Genomic DNA, 26,066 nt, shown 5'->3' on the forward strand with positions numbered 1-26,066 from the left:
TCTAAAATCAACTATCATTATGCTAATGAACTCCACAGTGCTCCACAGTGCTCTGGCTTCACAGGCTGCTACAGTGGGGCACATTTAATTACCCGGTCCAGTCGCGATCCAGCGGCGGGTTCTCCGGCGCTGATTCGGGTTCTGCCGGAATTCACTAAGGTCCGTGCGCCGATATTCACCAGGTGTCGCTGCTGCGCCGAGGTCCGCCGGAGTTCACCTGCTTTTTTCTGGTGTATGTGAGTGCTTGATCTTGCGACACAAATGGATTTTTAAATTCTGCGTTTTTTCCGAATGCTTCGGGTTGTCCGGTGGCCACGCCCCCCGATTTCTGTCGCGTGAAAGTCGGCGCGATTGCGCCAAAAATCGATCGCGTGCGCCACAATCCTGTGAACTACAGCGCAAAGCGGAAATATTCGGGAAAAACCCGACGGCTGCGGCTCCTTAGTAAATGTGCCCCAATGTCTCTCCGTTCCCCCTTCTCCATCAGGACTTTCCCCCTCCCTCTCTGCCTGATGTAATCTCAGGGCGGCAGAACACAGTGGGAGGAGGGAAGTGCTGCTCCACAATGTAACGGCCAGTGAATCTGCAGCATGGAGGAGCTCTGGTATCACCCCCCAAACCTTCTGTCTCATTAGCATCATTTTTAAAAGTTAATTTTAGAAGGAAGGAGGCCATGGATAACAAATATATGATCATTATATTGAGTAAGTGTCTCTGTATGTATCATACTTGATTTTGATGATAGATTTTCTTTAAAATAAATTAAGTCTTTTTGTTCTTCCTGCCTCAAATAATTCATGTTGGATGTATGAAAGCTAAAGCTAAAATTCATCCCACAAAAATGAATATACTGCATATACACTGCTCAAAAAATAAAGGGAAGAAGGTTTTGTGGGGAGGTCATACAGGCACGTGGAGGCCACACAATACTGAGTTGCATTTTGTCTTGTTTTACAGACATTACATCAACGTTGGATCAGCCTGTAGTGTGTTTTCAGCTTTAATTTTGTAGGTGACTCCAAATCCAGGCCTCCATTGGTTAATAAATTTGATTTCCATTGATAATTTTTTGTGATTTTGTTGTCAACACATTCAGCTTTGTACAGAACAAAGTATTCAATGAGAATATTTCATTCATTTAGATCCAGGATGTGTTGTTTGAGTTTTCCCTTAATTTTTTTGAGCAGTGTCTTTGCTGTTATCCTGTTGAATGCAACATTAGATCCAGACTGCAGAACCAGACAATGATCGCTGGTCTCGACAGCCGGAAGGCAGGGTGTGATAGGGAACAAGCAATTCGTCATACACTGCAGTACAGTCGTATAGCAGTATATTGCTTAAATGATCGGTCAAACCCCCTAAAGGTCCTAAAAAAAAAGTGATGAGATGTTAAAGAAATGTAAAAATACAAATCATCTCCCTTCAGCTCTGTAGCAGCTAGAAACATCGATCCTGGTCCAAAAAGATCCTGCTTGTGTACATAAAGATCCAATTCCCACCTATTTTTTTTAACTATCTCTAGTTCTATAGCTCACAGAAGCACAAATCTAATTCAGTTTGAAAGATGAAATTCTTATCTTAAAAAAAACCCAAATTATCTAGGAGCCCATGATAGGTGTGTCTACAGTGACACTTGCCTTCAAAAGTGACTCATCTTAGGCAATTAAGGGACTCCTCTCAGCTCATTTGCATATGAATTTTGAGGTGATTTTTAATAGATTTTCCATACATAAAAGATGGAATAGTGGAGAAGCTATTTCCTGATGGTGCCGTGATGGGTGTTGAGAAATGGCGCTCAGGCCTGTCCTACAGAACCAACAATGCATCTGCATACAGATGGAAAGCTGAATTTCTCTGCTTCTGCATTGGTTTCTGGTCATCCAGGTAGGGTTGTAAAGCATTAAATGGGAAAAAGAAACCCCGTGAGAAAAATAACAGATTTTTTGGAGAGGAAAATGTTGTTTAATCCCCTTTGAACTTGCACAAAGACATCCTTTAATGTTGTCTCTTCATCTCAATCTGCAGAACATGCTACCTGCCATTCATGGAGAGCTTGGTCCTTTGTCTACCACATCATCACTACATTTTCTGAACATTGTCGGAACAGACGTGTGGGATAAGTTATGTTTTTCCTTCAATACTATTATTGTGGAGTTCATGTCACGAGGTTTTGATGTGGTTCCTGTAACATTGATTGTAAAAAGTGAAAGTCTTCAATGAAAGAAGAAGCCCTGGTGGACCGCTATTATAGTGGAGGACTTTATGATAAAAGCCAGTTCTACAGAAATAGAAAAATAGACACTAGTGATTTGTATTGAAAGATGAATAGTAGTAAAATAACCTCTTTTTTTTATTTAAACATAAACAGATTTGGAAATGTAATATTTCTTTGTGATTTGGGAACTTATTTAGGCTCGGTTGACATCTGACCTGCATATTTGCATATTTTTGAAGGAACAATGAATATAATAAAACAATTTTTTGTGCAAATATTTGCAACTCTTTGCCCCGCAAATGCCACTTTGCCAAAAATTGGTTGTGTCAGGGAGGGGCTTTGTGGGAGGATCGGAGGTCCCATGGTCAAACACATCAATTATAATTTGCACCAAAAAGTGGCGTGTATTATACCTCAAGTCTCTAGCAAGCTTTTAGCAGGAATAAATTGAGGTTTTGTAATAGAACCACATTCAGGCAGGATTCTCTCCAGCGCACGGTTGATTGTGACTGGCTTAGGAAGCACCAGCTCCATAGAAAAAAAGCATGAGTTATGCACATAATCTGGTTCTATAGCACACAGAAGCACAGTCATGATGTGTTTAGAATGATTTAATTCTTATCTTTACATTCACACCAGATAACCATGGTTCCAACTGCTATAGTGACATGTGAAGTCATTCTTCCTTATGCTCCGAAAAGTGACTCTTGTTCATTTGTATGTGACTCTAGACACATTTTAAATAGTTAAACAACATGTTATAATAAAAAGAGAATACCAGAAAGGCAGTGGTGTAACTAGGAGAGGCAGGGCCCCAAAGCAGACTTCTTAAGGGGACCTCATGCCAGCTTAAAAATATACATATATTACATTCCTATAAACATACAGTTCATCACTTATACATACACATTTATACAGTGTTACACACATATAGGGCATATACACATCACATATACACACATGCAGTGCCATATACACATACAGCAAATACACATCACAGATAACACAATGTGCAGCATAATATGTATATGGTGCACATTCTTCATTCTTTAGTGTCAGGTCGGATGACGGGGCCCCCTGACACTGTGGGCCCCTTAGCGGCTGCTATGGCTGCTACCACTGTAGTTACGCCCCTGCAGAAAGGATATTTTATACTCTATGTGAGGGTGCAGTCAGTTTAGTGGTGTTAAAGCTGATGCCATTTTTCCTTTCATAGTTATTACATATGTTGACTGCCGCTCATTTTTTAGGGCCGAAGCCCAGATTAGGTCACAATTGCATCAGGAATATGAAGTCTATGAAGAGTTTATTAATGATTTAAAATGGGAACTTCTGCACAACCTCTTGGTGGCCACAGCAGAGAGATCTTCTCATCCTACTTCAAGAACTCACAACAATCTTGTTCTTAACCTAGAAGAAGGCCCCACAGTAGTCTTTCCAGGAAATCCAAGCTCCGCATATTATTTGTAATGACATAGACTTTGACAGTTGTCCTCTAATCCGCTTTCAAATGATGTTTAAGTCCTCCTTGTATTCTATTGCAGACCTGACCATATAACATACTCTTCCACTAGACTGAACATTGAAAATCACCAGATCCACCACCAATGAGAAGGCGTTTGACATTACCGATCCATGGCTCTTTTTACAGGAATTTCCTCCTAGAGTCATACAATATTCGGCTGTCAGGCAGCTCTAGTATTTTCTCCACACTGTGGTATCTGTTGCAAACACAATGAGATTGGATCTATTTAAATCCAATATTTAACAATGAAAGGTGAGATCTTAATTGCTGTTCTGCTGTACTGTAAAGTGGCAATTGGTTAAGTCTGCAATTGTCACCCGATAGTCCAGTGAAATGCTAGAAGTTTAGAGAATTTATCCCAGCATTCACAATTACCACACACTAACAGCTAAGCATATTTTGGTAATACAATACACAGAAACCTGCTAATCGCATGGCTGGTTTTGTTTTCTATGCACATGTATTCATTCATATTGCGGAAAATCATAAAAATAAAATAAAATTCCAATTATACATTATGTGTGCTGCCACCAAGGTTCCACATTGCATTAGCAAACTAAAAATTGGTGGGTTGAGCAGAGAGAGGAGCTGTACATTAGGTTTTGGATGTGAATTCAGAGCAATAAATATTCGGGACCCCCCATAAGTAACACGCGCAGTTGGTGCCAGCACTGATCACAGGTGTTAACTACTCAGACCACCAATAGGATAAAACATAAGAGGTTTTATCCAGGCTTGTACTGCATTTTTCTGGCATATAACCATTGATATAGTCACAATTCCTGGCGCACAGTGAATTGCAACTATTTCTCCATTTACGCCATCTACATGCCAAGTGGAGGGACAAGAAGGGGGCTGTTCACAACTGCACACTAGCTATACCCTGTGCCAGTTCATTTTTAATGCAATAATACGCCAGGTTGAACTTGGTGTAGAATTGCCCGGCCGCATGCCAGCTAGCGGATATATCAAGAAGCCAGAGGGGTGGGGCTTACATTAAGTACAGGTACACCAAGTGAGTGAGTAATTCCCCCATAGACCAATAGACAGAAGGGTAAGATGAGGGGACTCCTTTGTCTAGGCCATGACATTAGCTCTTGGCACATGAAACTTTTTGAGATTCCTTTGAGATGGTCTAGGTTTATATTTTGTTTCCATCATACACTTAAAGGGGTTATCCGGGTTTTAAAAATTTCTTATGGCCGGGCTGGGAGGGCTATTTAAACATAATAAACATGTACTTACCTCCTCCAGCCCCGCCGATGTGCCGCGCCACAGTCCCTTAGATCTGTGCCCTGTTTGTTTACAGGGGCACGGAAGCCGCGCACAAGGAGCTTCCAGTATGGGATGTGGCCGGCTCCTCCTATCCGTCCCTATCTCTCAGCGTCGTAAGATGGTGTCGGGTGGGAGCTTCCGGCCAACCGGTGCACAGAGAAGACTGGCCGCGGCGCGGGACATCGGCAGCGCCAGACGAGGTAAGTACATGTTTATTATTTTTAAATAGCCCTCCCCAGTCCGGCCCTTAGTTATTTTTAAAACCCGGATAACCCCTTTGATGAATACAATACAAGTCATGTAACTCGACTCAGCACCACTTTCTGACTATCCCCAGATTGAACCTGAAGGATTTTTTTTTTAGTATATTGTAACCTTTGATTTACAATGGTCTTACTATTACTTTAATGTCTTCACAGCGTTGGATTACCTCATTTGGTATCACTGGAAACCAATTTCCTTGTTTATCATTTGATCAACAAATTTTCTTCGTGGCTTCCCCATAATTGCTAAATTTTACCAACATGTTCCTCTTTTTCTATGTGTCAAATAATAGTAGTGTTCAAAAGCTAAATAAAAGTGTAGATAAAATTGTACCCTGATAATCTAAGCACATTGTCAGCACACAGCTCACAATCTCATAGCACTAGAGGAATCATGAGGTGTCTGCTTAGAGAGTACCCGCCCACATGCTGGAATTTCACATTGACCATCACTGAGTAATAGGAGCTAAAACAGCAATAAAACTGAGTAAAACTGTAAAGTAAGGGGGTTAAAAATTATCTTTCATGGCAAACCCCCTTTAACTGAGCTTCTTACATGTTCCATTATTCTGAGTTCATTATTCAAAATTAGATATATTTATGATACTCATTTACTTTATTGATTACAGAAACAATTTCATATGAAATCTTAAATGTTCCATTCTTTTGTATATCGTGTTATGTCCTGAGGTAGTGGCAGATGCCACAAGATTCACCAAATCCACAAACTCTTTCCAACGGTTCACACAAGTAACAAACCTGAAATGAAAAGAAAGACAAGTTGTTACAACAGATAATTCAAACAAAGTTTGTAAAAGAATGTAACAAAAGTCCAGACATATTCTCATCAGATTTCTGTATAGAATGAAACCAGCTGTGAATGTATATGCAATTCTTCATTTGTAGTAAATAACTAGTAAATGTACAGCCACCTACAATTTAGTGCCTATCCTCACAATAGGTGCTAATTTAATGATTTGTGGGAGTTTGAGTGATGGGGCCATGAGAATGGGGGTCGGTTGTACCCCAAAAGAATGGAATGTCCAGTTGCAGATGCATGGTACATTGTCTATGGAACTGACAATGGCAATACTCTGCTATCTCTGTGAATAGAGCAGCAGTGTGCATGCCTGACTGGGCGCTCCATTCTTTTTGGGTGCAACAGGCAGGGTCGTCTCCAGGTTTCAGTAGGCCCCTGGGCAGCAGAGCTTCAGTGGGCCCCTTTGCAGTGAACTCACATGGTGGCATTAAAAATGTAGAAACTAAAATAGTCACTTGTTCCCTGAAATATTACCTAGTTTATCATACCAAACAGACCCCTCATGGCTATTTTATGCAGAGCCCCCCTCACCCCCATGGATTCCTTATGTATTGCCTTATGTGGACCCCCCCCCCCCCCCCAAGAGCTCTGGGCCCAAGCACCTACCCAGGTATTCCCAGTGCTGGCGCCGGCCCTGGCAACAGGAGTACATGATCCATCACTCAAACCGCCCCCGATCCTGTGGAAAGGGGATAACTTTTTGTGACTAGACAACTCTTTTAACATACCATTTTGCTGTCATATCTTGGATTTTTGATCTTGGATGAAGAAATTCACAAAGAAAGGCGTCAAAACATCAAAGTCAATGGCAAAGATTTATCTTACTCCACTTGTGGGGCTCATTTATTGATACTTAGGAAATTTTAGTGTGTCTTTTTTGCTTTTTCAGGGTTTTGGACTTGTTTAATTTTTTTTAGAGGGTGATATATCAGGCATGTACATATGTTGATTTTTTGCGGATTTTTTTTTCTAAAAACTTGCATAAAAGTCAAATTCTTTTGCAACATCCTTCAAAACTTTTGCCTACTCCTGGTCAGGACACGGAGTTTATTTGCGCCAAAGTTACAACACTTTACAAAAATTTGCACCAAAATAATGATCTTTTATTATATGTGACCAGATTTTAAAGATACGTCAGGTGCAATGTGCAAATGCGCCAAAAAAGTACTACAAGAGGAAAAAAAAGAAAACCCTAAGATAAATAACGCGCTTAGAGTGTCAGTGGAGATCTTCTCCTGCATTTTATAAGTCAGATCTATTATTGTGGCTTAGACCAATCTGGAGAAATGTGCTTTCATTTTGGCAAATTTTCAACTTTTTGTGAGTTGTGACACTAAGGGGCTGGAGTCAATTTGCGTCTGAATTGGCAACTTTTTGAAAAGTCACATAGTGTATATCTGTCTACCACATTTGGAATCCCATGATGAATCTGAAGTGAAAAATGGATTGGGTTGCCTCATTCCAGAATAAAAGCTGCGAAATCTGGAACAAATCAACAGATTCGACAATTTAGATATTGTAAAGACAAAAACGATGCAAGCACAATGATACATTTTCCCAATATGTCACCTGGATAAACCGTTTTAAGAGGATATGCTAGTCACAGATTAGGGAATAGCTTACTAATAAGTAGGGTCCCACCACTGGGAACCGTACTGATAATTGGAAAGGAGGTCTCCTGCAACCCAAAATGAATTTAGTCGCTGGTCGCACCAGCACATCTTCCACATTTATTCTTAATGGAACTGGAAGAGATAGTCTAATGATGAACTCGGTTTTGTTTAGGCCTCTCATCTCCTGATAAGTGGTTTTGTATATATTGATGTGATCAAAAAACACCTTTAAAAATAACATTTTCTCATTGAACTAAAGAACACACTTTGCTATTGTACCGTTCAGTCTATTTGGCCAGAAGGCAGCTCATGGCTATAAGCGCATTACCCATGGAGGGTCTCATGTTGGCATTTTGGTGCTACTGGGCCAAATATGACAATACAACAGCACTTGCTGACCTATATTCTACAAAACAGTTGGATGAACATGAAACAAAATTTAGAAAATGTTATATGCCAGATTTCTAGTTCACCAAGATAATGTGACAGGGAGAGGCAAGTGGGGCATTTACTAAAATCTGCGCCAGGTTATAGCCCAATTCTACACCAGACAGGACAGCCATAAGCTTTTAGTATATCTAGCGCATCATGCACGGGCAGAGGAAAGTCATGACTAGTTTATGATGCGCCCATTCATGATCAGTGATGAGCAGAACCGTTAAATACAGGGTTCGGCCAGTATCGATCGCAGAGGGGGTGAGCACAACCGAACCTGGATCTAAACTTCTAATTGAAGTCCGGGTTCGAAGGAACCAAACTTGCAATGTATGTTACAGACAAAACATTAAAGTTCAGGTTTTCTCATCACTGCTCATGATAAATCCCCCACACAGGGGCAGATTTATCAAGTGTCTGAAAGTCAGAATATTTCTAGTTGCCCATAGCAACCAATCACAGCTCCCCTTTAAAATATTCATGAGCACTGGTAAAATGAAAGCTGAAATGTGATTGGTTGGGGTAACTGGAAATATTCTGACTTTCAGACACTTGATAAATCTGCCCCATAGAGTTTTTTTTCTTGTCATTAATTCTCACTTTGCATTTACAACGGATGAGAAGTAGAATAAAATATTGGGCACTTCAGATAAAGTTAAGAGCCAAAATATAGGGCTCCATTTCTGAATTGTTCATGGAAAGCATGTTTTCATGAGGCTTTGGGTCATGCCATCAATTATAAGAATGTTAAGTAAAAAAAAAAATACTCTGCAAATAAAAATTATTTAGAAAATTCTTGCAAGCCAATTTTTCAACAAAAAAAACTGAATATGAATTCTTGCTGCTGCTCCACACACCTTGGTCACATATTGACACAGATTTTTGGTCATTCTTCTAACACTTATCCCATAAGGATTGTTTTTCCTAAAAGTTGAAGAACGGTCTCATTATTTATAGTTTTTTTTTTTTCTAAAGCCCATCAAAAGAAACAAAAAAATATTTACGCTTATTAGTTTACGTAATAGAAAAACTATTAGGAACGCAGCAGATTTTACATCCAGTTAGAAACCTGGAGATGCTCGCAGGTACACGCAGCTTAACAACACTTTAAACTGTTTTATGCAAAGTTTAGAATCGACCCAGCAACAAACAAAGCTTGTTTTGTGTTTGCTAAATAAAGCATGAAAGAAGAGTGACAAAAGTGGGAGGGCTCGTGTTTGTCCGCACAAAGCCAGGAGGAGGGGTCCTTATGCAATGGAAATGCAGTTCAGTGGTCCCGAATTGATATGCTCATCCTTTAAACCCCTAGGGCTGGGAGATCACAGGGCCAGAAAGTCCATCAAAGGGCATTTTTCTGCATTGATCCAGCCCTGAGCGGAAGATTGGTGGGGGCAGCTGTACTTTATGGAGTTTTTTTTTTTTTTTTTAACTTCTCTCTAACATTAAGGTCAAAGTAAGAGATGGATAAGGACTCTTTTCACACGCACAGGAGCAACTTTTTGAACATTTAATGCTAAACAAAAATCTTTAAAAATGACGTCCATTGACTTTTGATTGCTGTTTTATCATTGAATCGTGACAATGTAGATTGTGTAAAGTTGTGCGAGTGACAAACACAACTTGTCTACATCACATGCATTGAGCCCCGCTACATCAGTATATAAACTCACGACAGTAAGTTCTTTTTTATTGCGAGATAGAATGTAGTAGTTGTTTTATTTTTTCACCGAATCTCCACCTCCTGGAATATGGTCTTTGAGTACTTTCTGAGGGCTCAATGATTACAATCTGATTGCAAACCTTGGTGGTCATCACAACTGTAAAGTAGTAGGAGACTTCCTTAAGAGATCAGGTCAACATTCTTCTCCATTATGTAGTTGAGAGCCTGTAAGTGCTGTGATTGTCTGGTATTGTGGACTCCGGCTTATTGCTTGTGTGAGGCTAAACTGATATCACAATATCCAGTGGCCTCTGCTACTTTCTAGGACAATGCCTTCTATTCATTTTTTTATATATATATACAATATATGAAATAAATTATAAAAATATTGTACATATAATGTAAAAAAAAAAATAATACTCAACAAATGCTAATCAACATATAGTATCACAGTACTAGAAAGCTGTACTTGAAGCATACAGAATTAAATCTCCTGCATGGACACACAGCTAACTAATCATAAAATAATAAATGAGTTTTACTTCTGATATTATTATACTGTTTTTTTTTCATTTTTATGTTGTTATCCTAAAAACAGCGCCACTTTTGTTTATAGGATGTGCTTGGTATGGCAGCTTTGTCATGTTCACTTCAAAATAATAATATTTGATAACAATAATACAGTGCAACCTTGGATTACAAGTATAATTCATTCCTGGAACATACTTGTAATCCAAATTTGTAGATATCAAAGCAAATTTTCCCATTGGAAATCATTGAAGACAAGATAATTAGTTCCACAATGACTGAATACCTTGGATTACACCCCAAAAATATTTAGTCATGTGTAGTAACAAATGTAATCCCTCTATTTCTTCTACTTCATCAGTTTTATGAGAGAGGGGAGGGTACAGTACAGTATAGTTGGGGGTCTCACATAATGCTTGTAGTATGAAATGTTCCTTGTAAACAAAGTTGCAATTTTTGTAATCCATGATTCCACAGTAATAATAATAATAATAATAATAATAATGATAATAATGATAATTATTATTATTATTATTATTATTATTATCATTATTATTATTATTATTATTATTATTATTATTATTATTATTATTAATGTTATTATTACTGGTATTTCTAGTATCATTAATTTAAATCATTATTAGAATAATATTAATAATTATTATTAATGTTGTTATTATTTTGGGACACAATTTGTGAATTAAGTTGCTACAGTTTTCAGAGTAGAAAATTACATACTTTTTTGAAATCTCATCAATCCTCTTAGGGTTTTTGTAATGCCTTGGGGAGGGTAATGTATATAGGGGAGGGTGTTCAAATGTTTCACTGATGTACAGATTAAAGGAAGAATTCTATTATATATTATATAAAGTTGATTTAAATATTAAAAATCATCCTCAAGCTTTTAAAAAATAAATCAGATATTAAAAATGAAAATAAAACAATGATGACCCCCCCCCCCCCCCTTCTAGTTTGTCAGAACATGACAATGTGATAGAGAGATAAGTGGAGCTTCCAACTGCAGGGATCAATAGTATAAAGGGAACCTGCCATCTTGCCAACCATTTGTGATGCAGAATACTCCTCTCTAAAAGGAATCTGTCAAAAGATTTGACTAAAATGTAAGTTATCTGTCAACATTTTACACTAAAGTGAAAGCTATGGCAAGTCATTTAACCAGGGGAGTAACTACAGTAGTCGCAGTTATAGTAATTGCTATGGGGCCCATAGTGTCAGGGGGCCCCGAAATCTGACCTGACACTTTAAAGAATGGAGAATATCCACCATTATATACATATCATGCTGCACATTGTACAGTATAAAGTGTATGTCCACAGTGTACCGCTACTGGAATTGATCTTTTTAAGTGAATAAATGTATATATCTGTGTATAAATGTGTGCGCATAAGTGTATACAAATATCTATATGAGAGAGTAGGGGGCCCCATTCAGAAGTCTGATATGCGGCCCTACCTCTCCTAGTTATCACCCTGCAGTTAATCATACCTTTGTGTATTATTGAAGTAGCAAAACTTTAGTAAATGGATATGAATTCCTAAGGGGTGTCTCCTCACACTACTGTGTTCTTAAAGGGGTTCTCCCGAGGTTCAAAAACAGGGCTGTTTTCTTTTAAAAAACAGCGCCACACCTGACCATGGGTAGTGTTTGGTATTGCAACTAAGCTCCATTTGTTTCTATACAGCTGAGCTGCAATACCAGCACTAACCACGGTTAGGTGTGGCGCTGTTTTTGGAAAAAGAGCAGCCATGTTTATTAACCTCAGGAGAACCCCTTTAACTCTCTGCTTTTAGCTGTCCTACTGCTCCTCCCCTTTCTTTTCAGTAAAAGTTGTACAAGCTACTCCTAATTGAAAAATACTGCAGTCACCAAAAGAAAAGACAAGTGAATGAATCTAATGCAAAGGGCTAAGAGAACAGCAGTGTGAGTTTACCCCAATAAAGCACTTTGAGAAGCAGCAAACAGCTCTCCAGGGCATTCAGCTTATACTATGCAAAGGGACACATTCCCTTTAAATAAAAAAAGAGGTTCTTCATCAGGGATGGTATTAATTCAACAATCAAATCTGCACATAAACTAAGAACTCGGTCTCATAAAACTGCTTTCTCTAATGTGTATTGCCGCTTTTACCCTTATAAAAGAGTTTCTGCAGCAGCTACAATCTGTTTATACAAAATAACCTGCTATACATCATAGAATATATATGTTCATATATTAGTGTCGTTTATAACAGCAGCCACAACACCATAGAACGTTTATATGACTCTGCTTAATTTCAAGACAATGTATAAGTAACAATGTGTTCCAATTTTCTTCCCCCAAATTCCTATATTTTTTAAGTTTATGCTTTTCCCAGGATTATAATATGAAGTGATTAGAGACCCTCATATGGAGATTTAGTGGTGAGACCTTGGGAAAACTCAGCATGCATACCAAAATCCGGCCGGATTAGTCTGCACAGCGTACGGCGCTCTATCAGTTTGGAAGTCGGTGCAGCCATCCTGAATAATCAATGCGGGGGACAAAAGTTGTGCATCCCCCTATAGAAGACTAGTTCATTAGATCTTCATGCTGAAAGGAAATGGGGCTTCTCTGATCAGCCAGAATTTATGGCATCTGATTAGGCCACTATTTTCTCGGCAGGATTCCTTACTCTAAACTGTTAACTATGGATGGCCTGCGGATAAAAAATGAACTTTGGACTACTAAATTGTACCATTATAGTTATTTAGTGTAATTTATGAAAAATAGGTAAGTCATGATCACCTACTTCTTCCCGCTAATGATAGCTCCATTTTCTAGACAGGTAAAGCTGGAGATCATTTTTTTTTTTTTTTCCCTTCGCTCGTGTCATCTAACATTGTCCAATTAATGATGAAGAGAAAACGTAATGCTCTACAAATGATACATTGAAAATTAATAGCTTGGCGGCACGGACGCGCCTTGAGTTATTGCCATTGATTTCAGTTTCAAATTTTCTCGATGTAATAATCCATAAGTAATTTTTAAATATGAGGGACGGGCTAGGATTTCAACGTTCTTCCATTGGATTCTTGATAAAAAGGAAAAAGGAAAATAGTTAATGTTTTTAAAGATATTATTCTACCCATGAGGATCATTTGCAGAAAAGATAGAGATAGAGGGGTTTTGCAGAATTACATAATTTAGAGAAATAAGGTGCTGCAACGTTTAAGTTAAAAAAACATTCGTTAACAGGAATTTAAATGGATTTCAGAGCTAAAATTAGGTCATCCACATCAGATTAGTGGGGTTCGATTAACCAGCACCCCCACACATCAGCTGTTCGTTCGTAGCATCAGATACAGATAAAAAGCAGGAATTAAACAGCTCCATTCTCAAAGTAGTGGTCACTCCCGGGTACTGCAGCTTCCATATTAATATAAGTTGAGCTACTACTCTGAGAAGGAAGCCATCTGCTTTGTCCTTTATTCTCCATTTGGGATGAGCGGACCCATTGAGGTTTGCTGAGTTTGTCAGAACCCAACCTGAAAGTTTGGTTCCAGTATCTGAACCTGAATGCTCAACCCCACCTGTAAGCCATAACCCATGATGTCCTGTCACATATTCTTTCTTAAAAAGCAGGGGCTTAACTAGAAGACGGAGGACCCCACAGCATACTTCTGAATGGGGCCCCCCTGTCCCACTTAAAATTATGCTTATTGAACTGTGGTTAGGGTCCACTCATCTCTATTCTTTATCAGCTCCTGGAAGTAGCTGATCTATGGGGGTTCTGGGTGTTAGATCTGCACCAATCTGAGGTTTATTTTGATAGACTTGAAATTTTTAAACTTAGGTAACTATGATATCAATATCCATATAACTTTTTTACAACTGCTTACAAGTTTTGAAGAGTGTCACAATTTGGTACTCACAGATGCTTGCCCGTTTTCCTATTTCCTCCAATTTTGGGTCAGGACACAATCAGATGCCTTACTACAGAGATATTTCCCCTTTTTATTATTTGGGTAACGTGCCCATAGAGTGTAGAGTCTCCAGCCCATTAACCCCTTACTGCATTTGGACATTCCTGAACGTTCTGTAGAGGAGGGGGGGGGGGTATAAAGAGAACTCATGGTATGAGCCCTCTTCACACTCACCGGGTATTTGCTGCACAATGTAGCAAACACCGCCGCTAACACCTGCGATCAGTGCTAGCACCAATTTCGTGCTAACTCTTTGATCGCCGTCGCCTTTGATCGCTCTGCAAACTAATATTTTAAAAAGTTATTAGCACCACAAGATAGAAAAATGAAGATTTTTTTTTTACAAGAGGTTTATGGCATGGAATATTAAATACCGTCAATATGAATTGCAATTTTTTTTTACTCAAAAAACAAGCCCTCATACAGCATTGTACATGGTAAAATAAAAAAGTTATACATTTTTGAAGGTGGGGAGTGAAAACTGAAAACTCATAAACGAAAAAGGGCCTGGTCGTTAAGGGGTTAAAGGCAATTGGAGAAAAACTCTTAGAAAACTCTGTACTTTTAGAAGTCTATGGGGCTTTACTGGATTTGAGATATTGGCACTCTCTGTTATTTGCGTGGCCTGTCCTGCACAAAGTCTCTGGATATAACCCCCCACCCCTCAATCTGATATTAAGCAGCCTGTTATAGAGTAGAAGATGCAGATCATGTGGGTTTTGGGTTTTTTTGCTAAAAGATTCAGTATAACGTGTATTGAATTCTTGTTAATCCTTGCTCTTTTTAGACAGTGGGCAATCTTATGATTGAAATTAATGTATGATTATGCATACCAATGTACCCATGGGTAACTGAGTAGAACCACCCGCTAGACTCCTAAACCTATAATGTTAAAGAATAAAAATGGGAAAAAATATATGTTAATTATTAGGGAGGAGCGGACCCAATAGGGCTTAACGGGTTCAGCCAAACCTTGAAAAAAGGTTCGGTTTGGGCACTCAAACCTGAACAAAACCCAAACTGACCACTAACAACACCCACCGGTGCATCAGCATTTAAACACCACCAGCGGCATTTAAAGGGTTAACACACATAATCGGTGCCAGCACTAATCATGGCCAGTCCTAGGATCCTTAAGTCCTAGGACCTGCAATGTTCTGTCCACTCATCCCTATTGAATAATGCAAGTTGCCCTTAAAGGGGTATTTCCACTTCAGTAAATTAATCTTATTGTTTGTATAAGGAAAAGTTATACAATTTTCCAATATACTTTCTGTATCTATTCTTCACATTTTTCTAGATCTCTGCTTGCTGTCCTTCTATAGAAAGCTTCATTGTTTACTTCCAGGGGACAGAAATCTGACCATGGTCACACAGGTGCACTGCTTGTTAGTATCATAGAGAGTAATCAGAGCTGTGTGATATAACGAGCCGTGCACCTGTGTGACCATGGTCAGATTTTGGTCCACTGGTAGTAAGCAATGAAGCTTTCTATAGCAGGAGAGCAAGCAGAGATCTAGAAAACTGTGAAGAATTTATGCAGAAAGTATAATGGAAAATTGGATAACTTTTCATTATACAAACAATAACATTTAGTTGCTGAAATGGGAAAACCCCTTTAAGAGGACAATGGAAATGACAAAATCTCTATAATCTGTATATTTGATCTTGCTGCTAACCAAAACATAATATATGGATTTAAGTAATAGAAATAATTACTTTTTATGATTGTTTATTTCATAAATTGTCCAATATATATTTGTGTATTTTGTATCATTCCCCATGTAAAAGAATTCTTTATTATAAGAACCGAATAGTCCAATTAATTTTACCCCAAGCTCTTAGTTTCTCTGTGGAGAAAATCCTATGTCTTTTTGAGCAATGAACCCAAAAGACTTTAACTAAGCTCTAATTAATCATTTAATCCCACCCATTTATAAATGATTAACCCTTCACACTGATCTCCTTTCTTTTATAGGTAAGCTTCTTACTAGAGGTCACTGACCAGTTTTTCTTATCAGGAGCTGAAGTGATACGAAATCATAGGCGCAAATTAAAACTGACTCCCTCATGTTCCGTTACTGACTCCCGTGAGGGGACCTAAATTTTCGATTTGTTTATAATAAGAAGAAATTGTGAATGGTGGGAAATGCAAGCGTCTTATCACCACTACCATTTTAAAACTAAAGCCCCCCTTACGTTATCCAACAATTTGGAAAAAGGTTGCAATAGAGGTTTACATATGCAAATTTTGCATTCAATTAAATTAAAAATTCTTCGGTAATTGAAAATACCTGTATAAATATATTGATAAACCATTGCAAAGTTATGGGGCGGAGTCTATTTTTTATTATTTAGTTAAGTTTAATTCTACTGTTGAACTGAACCAAAATGCAAGGTTCAGGTCTGTACCGTTAAAAGTTCCAAGGGCTGGTTCCGCTCACCCCTCCCCCCCCACTTCTGTGCCATTTTCGCCCGTGACTGCACACATCAACTCTAACCTGCCAGCATCGCTCAGCACCACCATTATTCAGAATACCATCACTCTCAATGACGATCAATGGGAATGACCACCCTCCCCAAATTGAGGGTGTGCAGTGCGGCCAGCATGTTAGTGCTAGCGTGTGAGTGGTCAAGTCATTTAAATGCCACTGGAGTCTAAACAGTGAACATGTCAGCGGTATAGGGCACCATCATTTTGGGGAGGATTGACGCTCACCGATGACATGAATCCATCGTGGGTGGTATTAGTGGGCGGTCCTAAACAGATATTTCAAATTTGAATTTTCACGGTTCCACTCATCACTATCTATCAGGAGTCCGGTTTGAGTTTTCCATTTGACGCTTCTGGTTAAAAATCTATTTTCCCTATTAATTAGACATATAAAAATATTAGGGGTGAAAATGTTAAAATTATGATGTTATTACTAATATCCAGTGTCATTTACCATGCAATGACTCCTCAAAGGAAATTTTTGAAGCAGACAAACTTTGCTTGACATTAGTCCTGGTGCAGCATCGGATGAAAAATGAATTGTGTCACCAAATATTCCCAATGCACAATGACAAGAAATCAATACAGAGCTCAGCGGGAGCCTTATTAATGTAGTGCTCCTGCTCATTACCCAATTATTCATGCTTCATCTCACATCTAACATGATGCAGCATAATATACTGGCTCTATATTCTTACAAAAAGCAGCCCTGAGTCAAGGGTGTCACTGGGGGCCACAATCACCTTGTGGTTGCTTCAAAGGGGCCAAATGCTGCTCTATTACTGTATAAATGTAGATACCCCTTAAGAGTTAAGTGAGATGTTTATTTGTTACATTTGTACAGTATCACTATTACAATAATGTGTATAATGTGTAGCCATCTCACAGTGCTCCCCGGTAGCCACCTCACAGTGCTCCCCAGTAGCCATCTCATAGTGCTCCCCAGTAGCCATCTCACAGTGCCCCCCGTAAGCCACCTCACAGTGCTCAACAGTAGCCACCTCATAGTGCTTCCCAGTAGCCATCTCACAGTGCTCCCCAGTAGCCACCTCATAGTGCTCCCCAGTAGCTACCTCATAGTGCTCCCCAGTTGTCATCTCACAATGCTCCCCAATAGCCACCTCACTGTTCTCCCCAGTAGCCATATGACTGTGTTCCCCAGTAGCCACCTCATAATGCTCCCAAGTAGCCACCACACAATGCTCTCCAGAAGCCAAGTGTAAGAGATATATTCTTCTACAGGTGCCATTTTGGACAAGTGGATGCCATTTTAGTCTTAGCCGGGGGCATGCTGACCACTGTCCAGCTATGTCATGATTCCAATTGCATTTTGTGTGAACTGTTTAGAAGTTACTGTGTCTTTGCCACTGCTACCTTATCTTTCCTGCAGCTTCTCTGTTTGATGGCCATGTTGTGACTTATACAAAGCTAACACAAGGACTTTTAGTAAAAACATTCTGTCTCCCTGGAGACAGAGCTCTGTGTAGTAATATGTAAAATTCATCTTTCACGCCCCTATGAAGCTGTTTTTATGTGTTTTATATATGCATTGCATTGCAATTCTGCATTTTCTAAGAGACTGGTGTGTCTTAATGTGTGCTCTCGTCCCGGTACTGGAGCCATTTTTGGCTATAAACGGTTTAATTTGAATGTCACCTTGCAACTGTATGCGGGTTTGAGCCCCAGATAAAAATCTCTTACACAAGTCACTGTGCTCCCCAATAGCCATCTCACAGTGCACCCCAATAGCCATCTCACAGTGCACCCCAATAGCCATCTCACAGTGCTCCCTAGTAGCCACCTCACAGTGCTCCCCAGTAGCCACCTCACTGTGCTCCCCAGTAGCAATATCAAAGTGCTCCCCAGTAGCCATCACACAGTGGTCACCAGTAGCCATCTCATAGTGCTCCCCAGTAACCACCTCACAGTGCTCCCCAGTAGCCACCTCACAGTGCTCCCTAGTAGCCACCTCACAGTGCTCCCCAGTAGCCACCTCACTGTGCTCCCCAGTAGCAATATCAAAGTGCTCCCCAGTAGCCATATTACGATGCTCGCCAGTAGCAACCTCTCAGTGCTTCCCAGTAGAGACCTCACAGTGCTCCCCAATAGCCATCTCACAGTGCACCCCAATAGCCACCTCACAGTGCTCCCCAGTAGCCATCTCACTGTGCTCCCCAGTAGCAATATCAAAGTGCTCCCCAGTAGCCATTTTACGGTGCTTGCCAGTAGCGACCTCACGGTGCTCCCCAGTAGCCACCTCACAGTGCTCCCCAGTAGCCACCTTACAGTGCTTCCAAGTGCCACCTCACAGTGCTCCCCAGTAGCCACCTCACAATGCTCCCCAGTAGCCACCCCACAGTGCTTCCCAGTAGCAATCTCATTGTACTTCCCAGTAACCATCTCACAGTGCTCCCCAATAGCCATCTTGCAGTGCTCCCCAATAGCCATCTCACAGTGCTCCCCAGTAGCCATGACACAGTGCTCACCAGTAGCTATCTCACAGTGCTCCCCAGTAACCACCTCACAGTGCTCCCCAGTAGCTATCTCACAGTGCTCCCCAGTAGGCACCTCACAGTGCTCCCCAGTAGCCACCTCACAGTGCTCCCCAGTAGCCACCTCACTGTGCTCCCCAGTAGCCATATCAAAGTGCTCCCCAGTAACCATATTACGGTGCTCGCCAGTAGCGACCTCACAGTGCTCCCCAGTAGCCACCTCACAGTGCTTCCCAGTGCCAACTCACAGTGCTCCCCAGTAGCCAACTCACAGTGCTCCCCAGTAGCCACCTCACAGTGCTCCCCAGTAGCCACCTCACAGTGCTTCCCAGTGCCAACTCACAGTGCTCCCCAGTAGCCACGTCACAGTGCTTCCCAGTAGCTACCTCACAGTGCTTCCCAGTAGCCACATCACAGTGCTCCCCAGTAGCAATCTCATTGTACTTCCCAGTAACCATCTCACAGTGCTCCCCAATAGCCATCCTGCAGTGCTCCCCAATAGCCCTCTCCCAGTGCTCCCCAGTAGCCATCACACAGTGCTCACCAGTAGCTATTGCATAGTGCTCCCCAGTAGCCACCTCACAGTGCTCCCCAGTAGCCATCTCACAGTGCACCCCAATAGCCATCTCACAGTGCACCCCAATAGCCACCTCACAGTGCTCCCCAGTAGCCATCTCACTGTGCTCCCCAGTAGCAATATCAAAGTGCTCCCCAGTAGCCATTTTACGGTGCTTGCCAGTAGCGACCTCACGGTGCTCCCCAGTAGCCACCTCACAGTGCTCCCCAGTAGCCACCTTACAGTGCTTCCAAGTGCCACCTCACAGTGCTCCCCAGTAGCCACCTCACAATGCTCCCCAGTAGCCACCCCACAGTGCTTCCCAGTAGCAATCTCATTGTACTTCCCAGTAACCATCTCACAGTGCTCCCCAATAGCCATCTTGCAGTGCTCCCCAATAGCCATCTCACAGTGCTCCCCAGTAGCCATGACACAGTGCTCACCAGTAGCTATCTCACAGTGCTCCCCAGTAACCACCTCACAGTGCTCCCCAGTAGCTATCTCACAGTGCTCCCCAGTAGGCACCTCACAGTGCTCCCCAGTAGCCACCTCACAGTGCTCCCCAGTAGCCACCTCACTGTGCTCCCCAGTAGCCATATCAAAGTGCTCCCCAGTAACCATATTACGGTGCTCGCCAGTAGCGACCTCACAGTGCTCCCCAGTAGCCACCTCACAGTGCTTCCCAGTGCCAACTCACAGTGCTCCCCAGTAGCCAACTCACAGTGCTCCCCAGTAGCCACCTCACAGTGCTCCCCAGTAGCCACCTCACAGTGCTTCCCAGTGCCAACTCACAGTGCTCCCCAGTAGCCACGTCACAGTGCTTCCCAGTAGCTACCTCACAGTGCTTCCCAGTAGCCACATCACAGTGCTCCCCAGTAGCAATCTCATTGTACTTCCCAGTAACCATCTCACAGTGCTCCCCAATAGCCATCCTGCAGTGCTCCCCAATAGCCCTCTCCCAGTGCTCCCCAGTAGCCATCACACAGTGCTCACCAGTAGCTATTGCATAGTGCTCCCCAGTAGCCACCTCACAGTGCTCCCCAGTAGCCATCTCACAGTGCACCCCAATAGCCATCTCACAGTGCACCCCAATAGCCATCTCACAGTGCTCCCCAGTAGCCATCACACAGTGCTCACCAGTAGCCATCTCATAGTGCTCCCCAGTAACCACCTCACAGTGCTCCCCAGTAGCCACCTCACAGTGCTCCCCAGTAGCCACCTAACAGTGCTCCCCAGTAGCAATATAAAAGTGCTCCCCAGTAGCCATATTACAATGCTCGCCAGTAGCAACCTCACAGTGCTCCCCAGTAGCGACCTCACAGAGCTCCCCAATAGCCATCTCACAGTCCACCCCAATAGCCATCTCACAGTGCTCCCCAGTAGCCACCTCACTGTGCTCCCCAGTAGCAATATCAAAGTGCTCCCCAGTAGCCATTTTACGGTGCTCGCCAGTAGCGACCTCACAGTGCTCCCCAGTAGTGACCTCACAGTGCTCCCCAGTAGCCACCTCACAGTGCTCCCCAGTAGCCACCTCACAGTGCTCCCCAGTAGCCACCTCACAGTGCTCCCCAGTAACCACCCCACAGTGCTTCCCAGTAGCAATCTCATTGTACTTCCCAGTAACCATCTCACAGTGCTCCCCAATAGCCATCTTGCAGTGCTCCCCAATAGCCATCTCACAGTGCTCCCCAGTAGCCATGACACAGTGCTCACCAGTAGCTATCTCATAGTGCTCCCCAGTAACCACCTCACAGTGCTCCCCAGTAGCTATCTCACAGTGCTCCCCAGTAGGCACCTCACAGTGCTCCCCAGTAGCCACCTCACAGTGCTCCCCAGTAGCCACCTCACTGTGCTCCCCAGTAGCCATATCAAAGTGCTCCCCAGTAGCCATATTACGGTGCTCGCCAGTAGCGACCTCACAGTGCTCCCCAGTAGCCACCTCACAGTGCTTCCCAGTGCCAACTCACAGTGCTCCCCAGTAGCCACCTCACAGTGCTTCCCAGTAGCTACCTCACAGTGCTCCCCAGTAGCCACATCACAGTGCTCCCGAGTAGCAATCTCATTGTACTTCCCAGTAACCATCTCACAGTGCTCCCCAATAGCCATCTTGCAGTGCTCCCCAATAGCCATCTCCCAGTGCTCTCCAGTAGCCATCACACAGTGCTCACCAGTAGCTATCTCATAGTGCTCCCCAGTAGCCACCTCACAGTGCTCTCCAGTAGCCATCTCACAGTGCTCCCCAGTAGTCACCTCACAATGCTTCCCCGTGCCACCTCGCAGTGCTCCCCAGTAGCCACCTCACAGTGCTCCCAATTAGCCATCTCACAGTGCTCCCCAGTAGCCATCTCACAGTGCTCCCCTGTAGCCACTTCACAATGCTTCCCAGTGCCACCTCGCAGTGCTCCCCAGTAGCCACCTCACAGTGCTCCCAGTAGCACCTCACAGTGCTCCCAATTAGCCATCTCGCAGTGCTTCCCAGTGGCCATCTCACAGTGCTCCCAATTAGCCATCTTGCAGTGCTCCCCAATAGTCATCTCACAGTGCTCCCCAGTAGCCATCCCACAATGCTCTCCAGCAGCCATCTCACAGTGCTCCCCAGTAGTCATCACACAATGCTCTCCAGTAGCAATCTCATTGTGCTTCCCAGTAACCACATCACACTACTCCCCAGTAGCCATCTCAAAGTCCTCCCCAGTAGCCAAGTCACATTGCTTCCCAGTGGCTATCTCAAAGTGCAGCCCAGTGGTCATCTTACAGTGCTCCCCAGTAACAAAATCACAGTGATCCCCAATTATCATCATTTTGCAGTGCTCCCAAAGTCACCAAGCTCCCCAGTAGTCACAGTGCCCATTATTCCTATGCTCTGGTATCATGATGCACATTCTTCTTGTGGTATGACATCGTGTGTGATTGGTAGTATCTTTCCTGTGTTTTACCATTGCAGAGAAGATTTTACTGTGACATCACTGTATCTATTATCTCTTTACTGTGACATCGCTGTGTGGACTATTGTACTGTGACAACACTGAGTATCATCTCTAAGCTGTGACATCCTTTTGTATATTATCAATTACTGTGGCATCACTTTGTATTATCCTGTACTGTAACGTCATTGTGAATAATATTTCTGTAATATGACATCCGTGTATTATCCCTGTATTGTGACATTAATGTGGATATTACCTCAGTACTGTGATACTGCTGTGTGTGTTATCTCTGTGCTGTGAAATCACTGTGTGTAACATGTCAGTACTGTGGAAGCACTGTGTGTTTTATTCCAGTACTGTAACATCACTGTGATTATTATCCCTGTACTGTGACATTACTGTATATATTATCCCTCTACTGTGACATTCCTGTGTGTAGTATCCGTATACCGTGACATCGCTGTGTGTTTTATTCCTGTACTGTGACATCACTGTGTGTAGTATCCCTGTACTGTGACATCACTGTGTGTATTATCCATCTACTGTGACATTACTGTGTGTATTATCCCTCTACTGTGACATTACTGTGTGTATTATTCCTTTACCGTGACATCACTGTGTGTGTATTATCCCTGTACTGTGACATCACTGTGTGTATTATCCCTGTACTGTAACATCACTGTGTGTATTATCCTTGTACTGTGACATCACTGTGTGTCTTATCCCTGTAGTGTGATATCACTGTGCGTATTATCCCTGTACTGTGACATCACTGTGTGTATTATCCCTGTACTGTGACATCACTCTGTGCATTATCCCTGTACTGTGACATCACTGTGTGCATTATCCCTGTACTGTGACATCACTATGTGCAGTATCCCTGTATTGTGATATCACTGCGTGTATTATCCCTGGACTGTGACATCACTGTGTGTATTATCCCTGGACTGTGACATCACTGTGTGTGTATTATCCCTGTACTGTGACATCACTGCGTGTATTATCCCTGTACTGTAACATCACTGTGTGTATTATCCTTGTACTGTGACATCACTGTGTGTCTTATCCCTGTAGTGTGATATCACTGTGCGTATTATCCCTGTACTGTGACATCACTGTGTGTCTTATCCCTGTAGTGTGATATCACTGTGCGTATTATCCCTGTACTGTGACATCACTGTGTGTATTATCCCTGTACTGTGACATCACTATGTGCATTATCCCTGTACTGTGACATCACTGTGTGTATTATCCCTGTACTGTGACATCACTATGTGCATTATCCCTGTATTGTGATATCACTGCGTGCATTATCCCTGGACTGTGACATCACTGTGTGTATTATCCCTGGACTGTGACATCACTGTGTGTATTATCCCTGGACTGTGACATCACTGTGTGTATTATCCCTGGACTGTGAAATCAATGTGTGTATTATCCCTGCGCTGCGACATTAATGTTTGTATTATCCCTGTACTGTGACATCAATGTGTGTATTATCCCTGTACTGTGACATCACTGTGTGTATTATCTCTGTACTGTGACATCACTGTGTGTATTATCCCTGGACTGCGAAATCAATGTGTGTATTATCCCTGGGCTGTGACATCACTGTGTGTATTATCCCTGTACTGTGACACCACTGTGTGTATTATCACTGTACTGTGACATCACTGTGTGTATTATCCTTGGACTGTGAAATCAATGTGTGTATTATCCCTGTACTGTGACATCACTGTGTGTCTTATCCCTGTAGTGTGACATCACTGTGTGTATTATCCCTGTACTGTGACATCACTATGTGCATTATCCCTGTACTGTGACATCACTGTGTGTATTATCCCTGTACTGTGACATCACTATGTGCATTATCCCTGTATTGTGATATCACTGCGTGTATTATCCCTGGACTGTGACATCACTGTGTTTATTATCCCTGGACTATGACATCACTTTGTGTATTATCCCTGGACTGTGAAATCAATGTGTGTATTATCCCTGCGCTGCGACATTAATGTGTGTATTATCCCTGTACTGTGACATCAATGTGTGTATTATCCCTGTACTGTGACATCACTGTGTGTATTATCTCTGTACTGTGACATCACTGTGTGTATTATCCCTGGACTGTGAAATCAATGTGTGTATTATTCCTGGGCTGTGACATCACTGTGTGTATTATCCCTGTACTGTGACATCACTGTGTGTATTATCACTGTACTGTGACATCACTGTGTGTATTATCACTGTACTGTGACATCACTGTGTGTATTATCCTTGGACTGTGAAATGAATGTGTGTATTATCCCTGCGCTGTGACATTAATGTGTGTATTATCCCTGTACTATGACATCACTGTGTGTATTATCCCTGTACTGTGACATCACTGTGTGTATTATCCCTGTACGGTATCATCACTATGTGTATTATCCCTGTACTGCGACATCATTGTTTGTATTATCCCTGTACTGTGACATCACTGTGTGCATTATCCCTGTACTGTACATCACTGTGTGCATTATCCCTGTACTGTGACATCACTGTGTGTATTATCCCTGTACTGTGACATCACTGTGTGTATTATTCCTGTACTGTGACATCACTGTGTGTATTATCCCTGTACTGTGACATCACTGTGTGTATTATTCCTGTACTGTGACATCACTGTGTGTATTATCCCTGTACTGTGACATCACTGTGTGTATTATCCCTGTATTGTGACATCACTGTGTGTATTATCACTGTACTGTGACATCGCTGTGTGTATTATCCTTGGACTGTGAAATCAATGTGTGTGTTTATCCCTGCGCTGTGACATTAATGTGTGTATTATCCCTGTACTGTGACATCACTGTGTGTCTTATCCCTGTAGTGTGATATCACTGTGCGTATTATCCCTGTACTGTGACATCACTATGTGCATTATCCCTGTACTGTGACATCACTATGTGCATTATCCCTGTATTGTGATATCACTGCGTGTATTATCCCTGGACTGTGACATCACTGTGTGTATTATCTCTGTACTGTGACATCAATGTGTGTATTATCCCTGTGCTGTGACATCACTGTGTGTATTATCTCTGTACTGTGACATCACTGTGTGTATTATCTCTGGACAGTGAAATCAATGTGTGTATTATCCCTGGGCTGTGACATCACTGTGTGTATTATCCCTGTACTGTGACATCACTGTGTGTATTATCACTGTACTGTGACATCACTGTGTGTATTATCACTGTACTGTGACATCACTGTGTGTATTATCCTTGGACTGTGAAATGAATGTGTGTATTATCCC

The 26,066-nt window shown here is 42.0% G+C and overlaps 1 long non-coding RNA gene across 2 annotated transcripts in view; it reads right to left on the reverse strand.

Moving 5' to 3' along the window:
- Positions 1-5,793: 5,793 nt before the first annotated feature.
- LOC140077294 (uncharacterized) overlaps positions 5,794-26,066 on the reverse strand; it is a 73,900-nt gene continuing 53,627 nt past the window's right edge. For both annotated transcript variants that reach the window (XR_011849755.1, XR_011849756.1), the window contains exons 2-3: positions 6,705-6,777; positions 5,794-6,037 (exon numbers count right to left, since the gene is read on the reverse strand). This is a non-coding gene — a long non-coding RNA (uncharacterized lncRNA). The remainder of the gene's footprint in view (positions 6,038-6,704; positions 6,778-26,066) is intronic.

Source organism: Engystomops pustulosus, chromosome 9 (genome assembly GCF_040894005.1).
Source record: "Engystomops pustulosus chromosome 9, aEngPut4.maternal, whole genome shotgun sequence".
NCBI classification, from domain to species: Eukaryota; Metazoa; Chordata; class Amphibia; order Anura; family Leptodactylidae; genus Engystomops; species Engystomops pustulosus.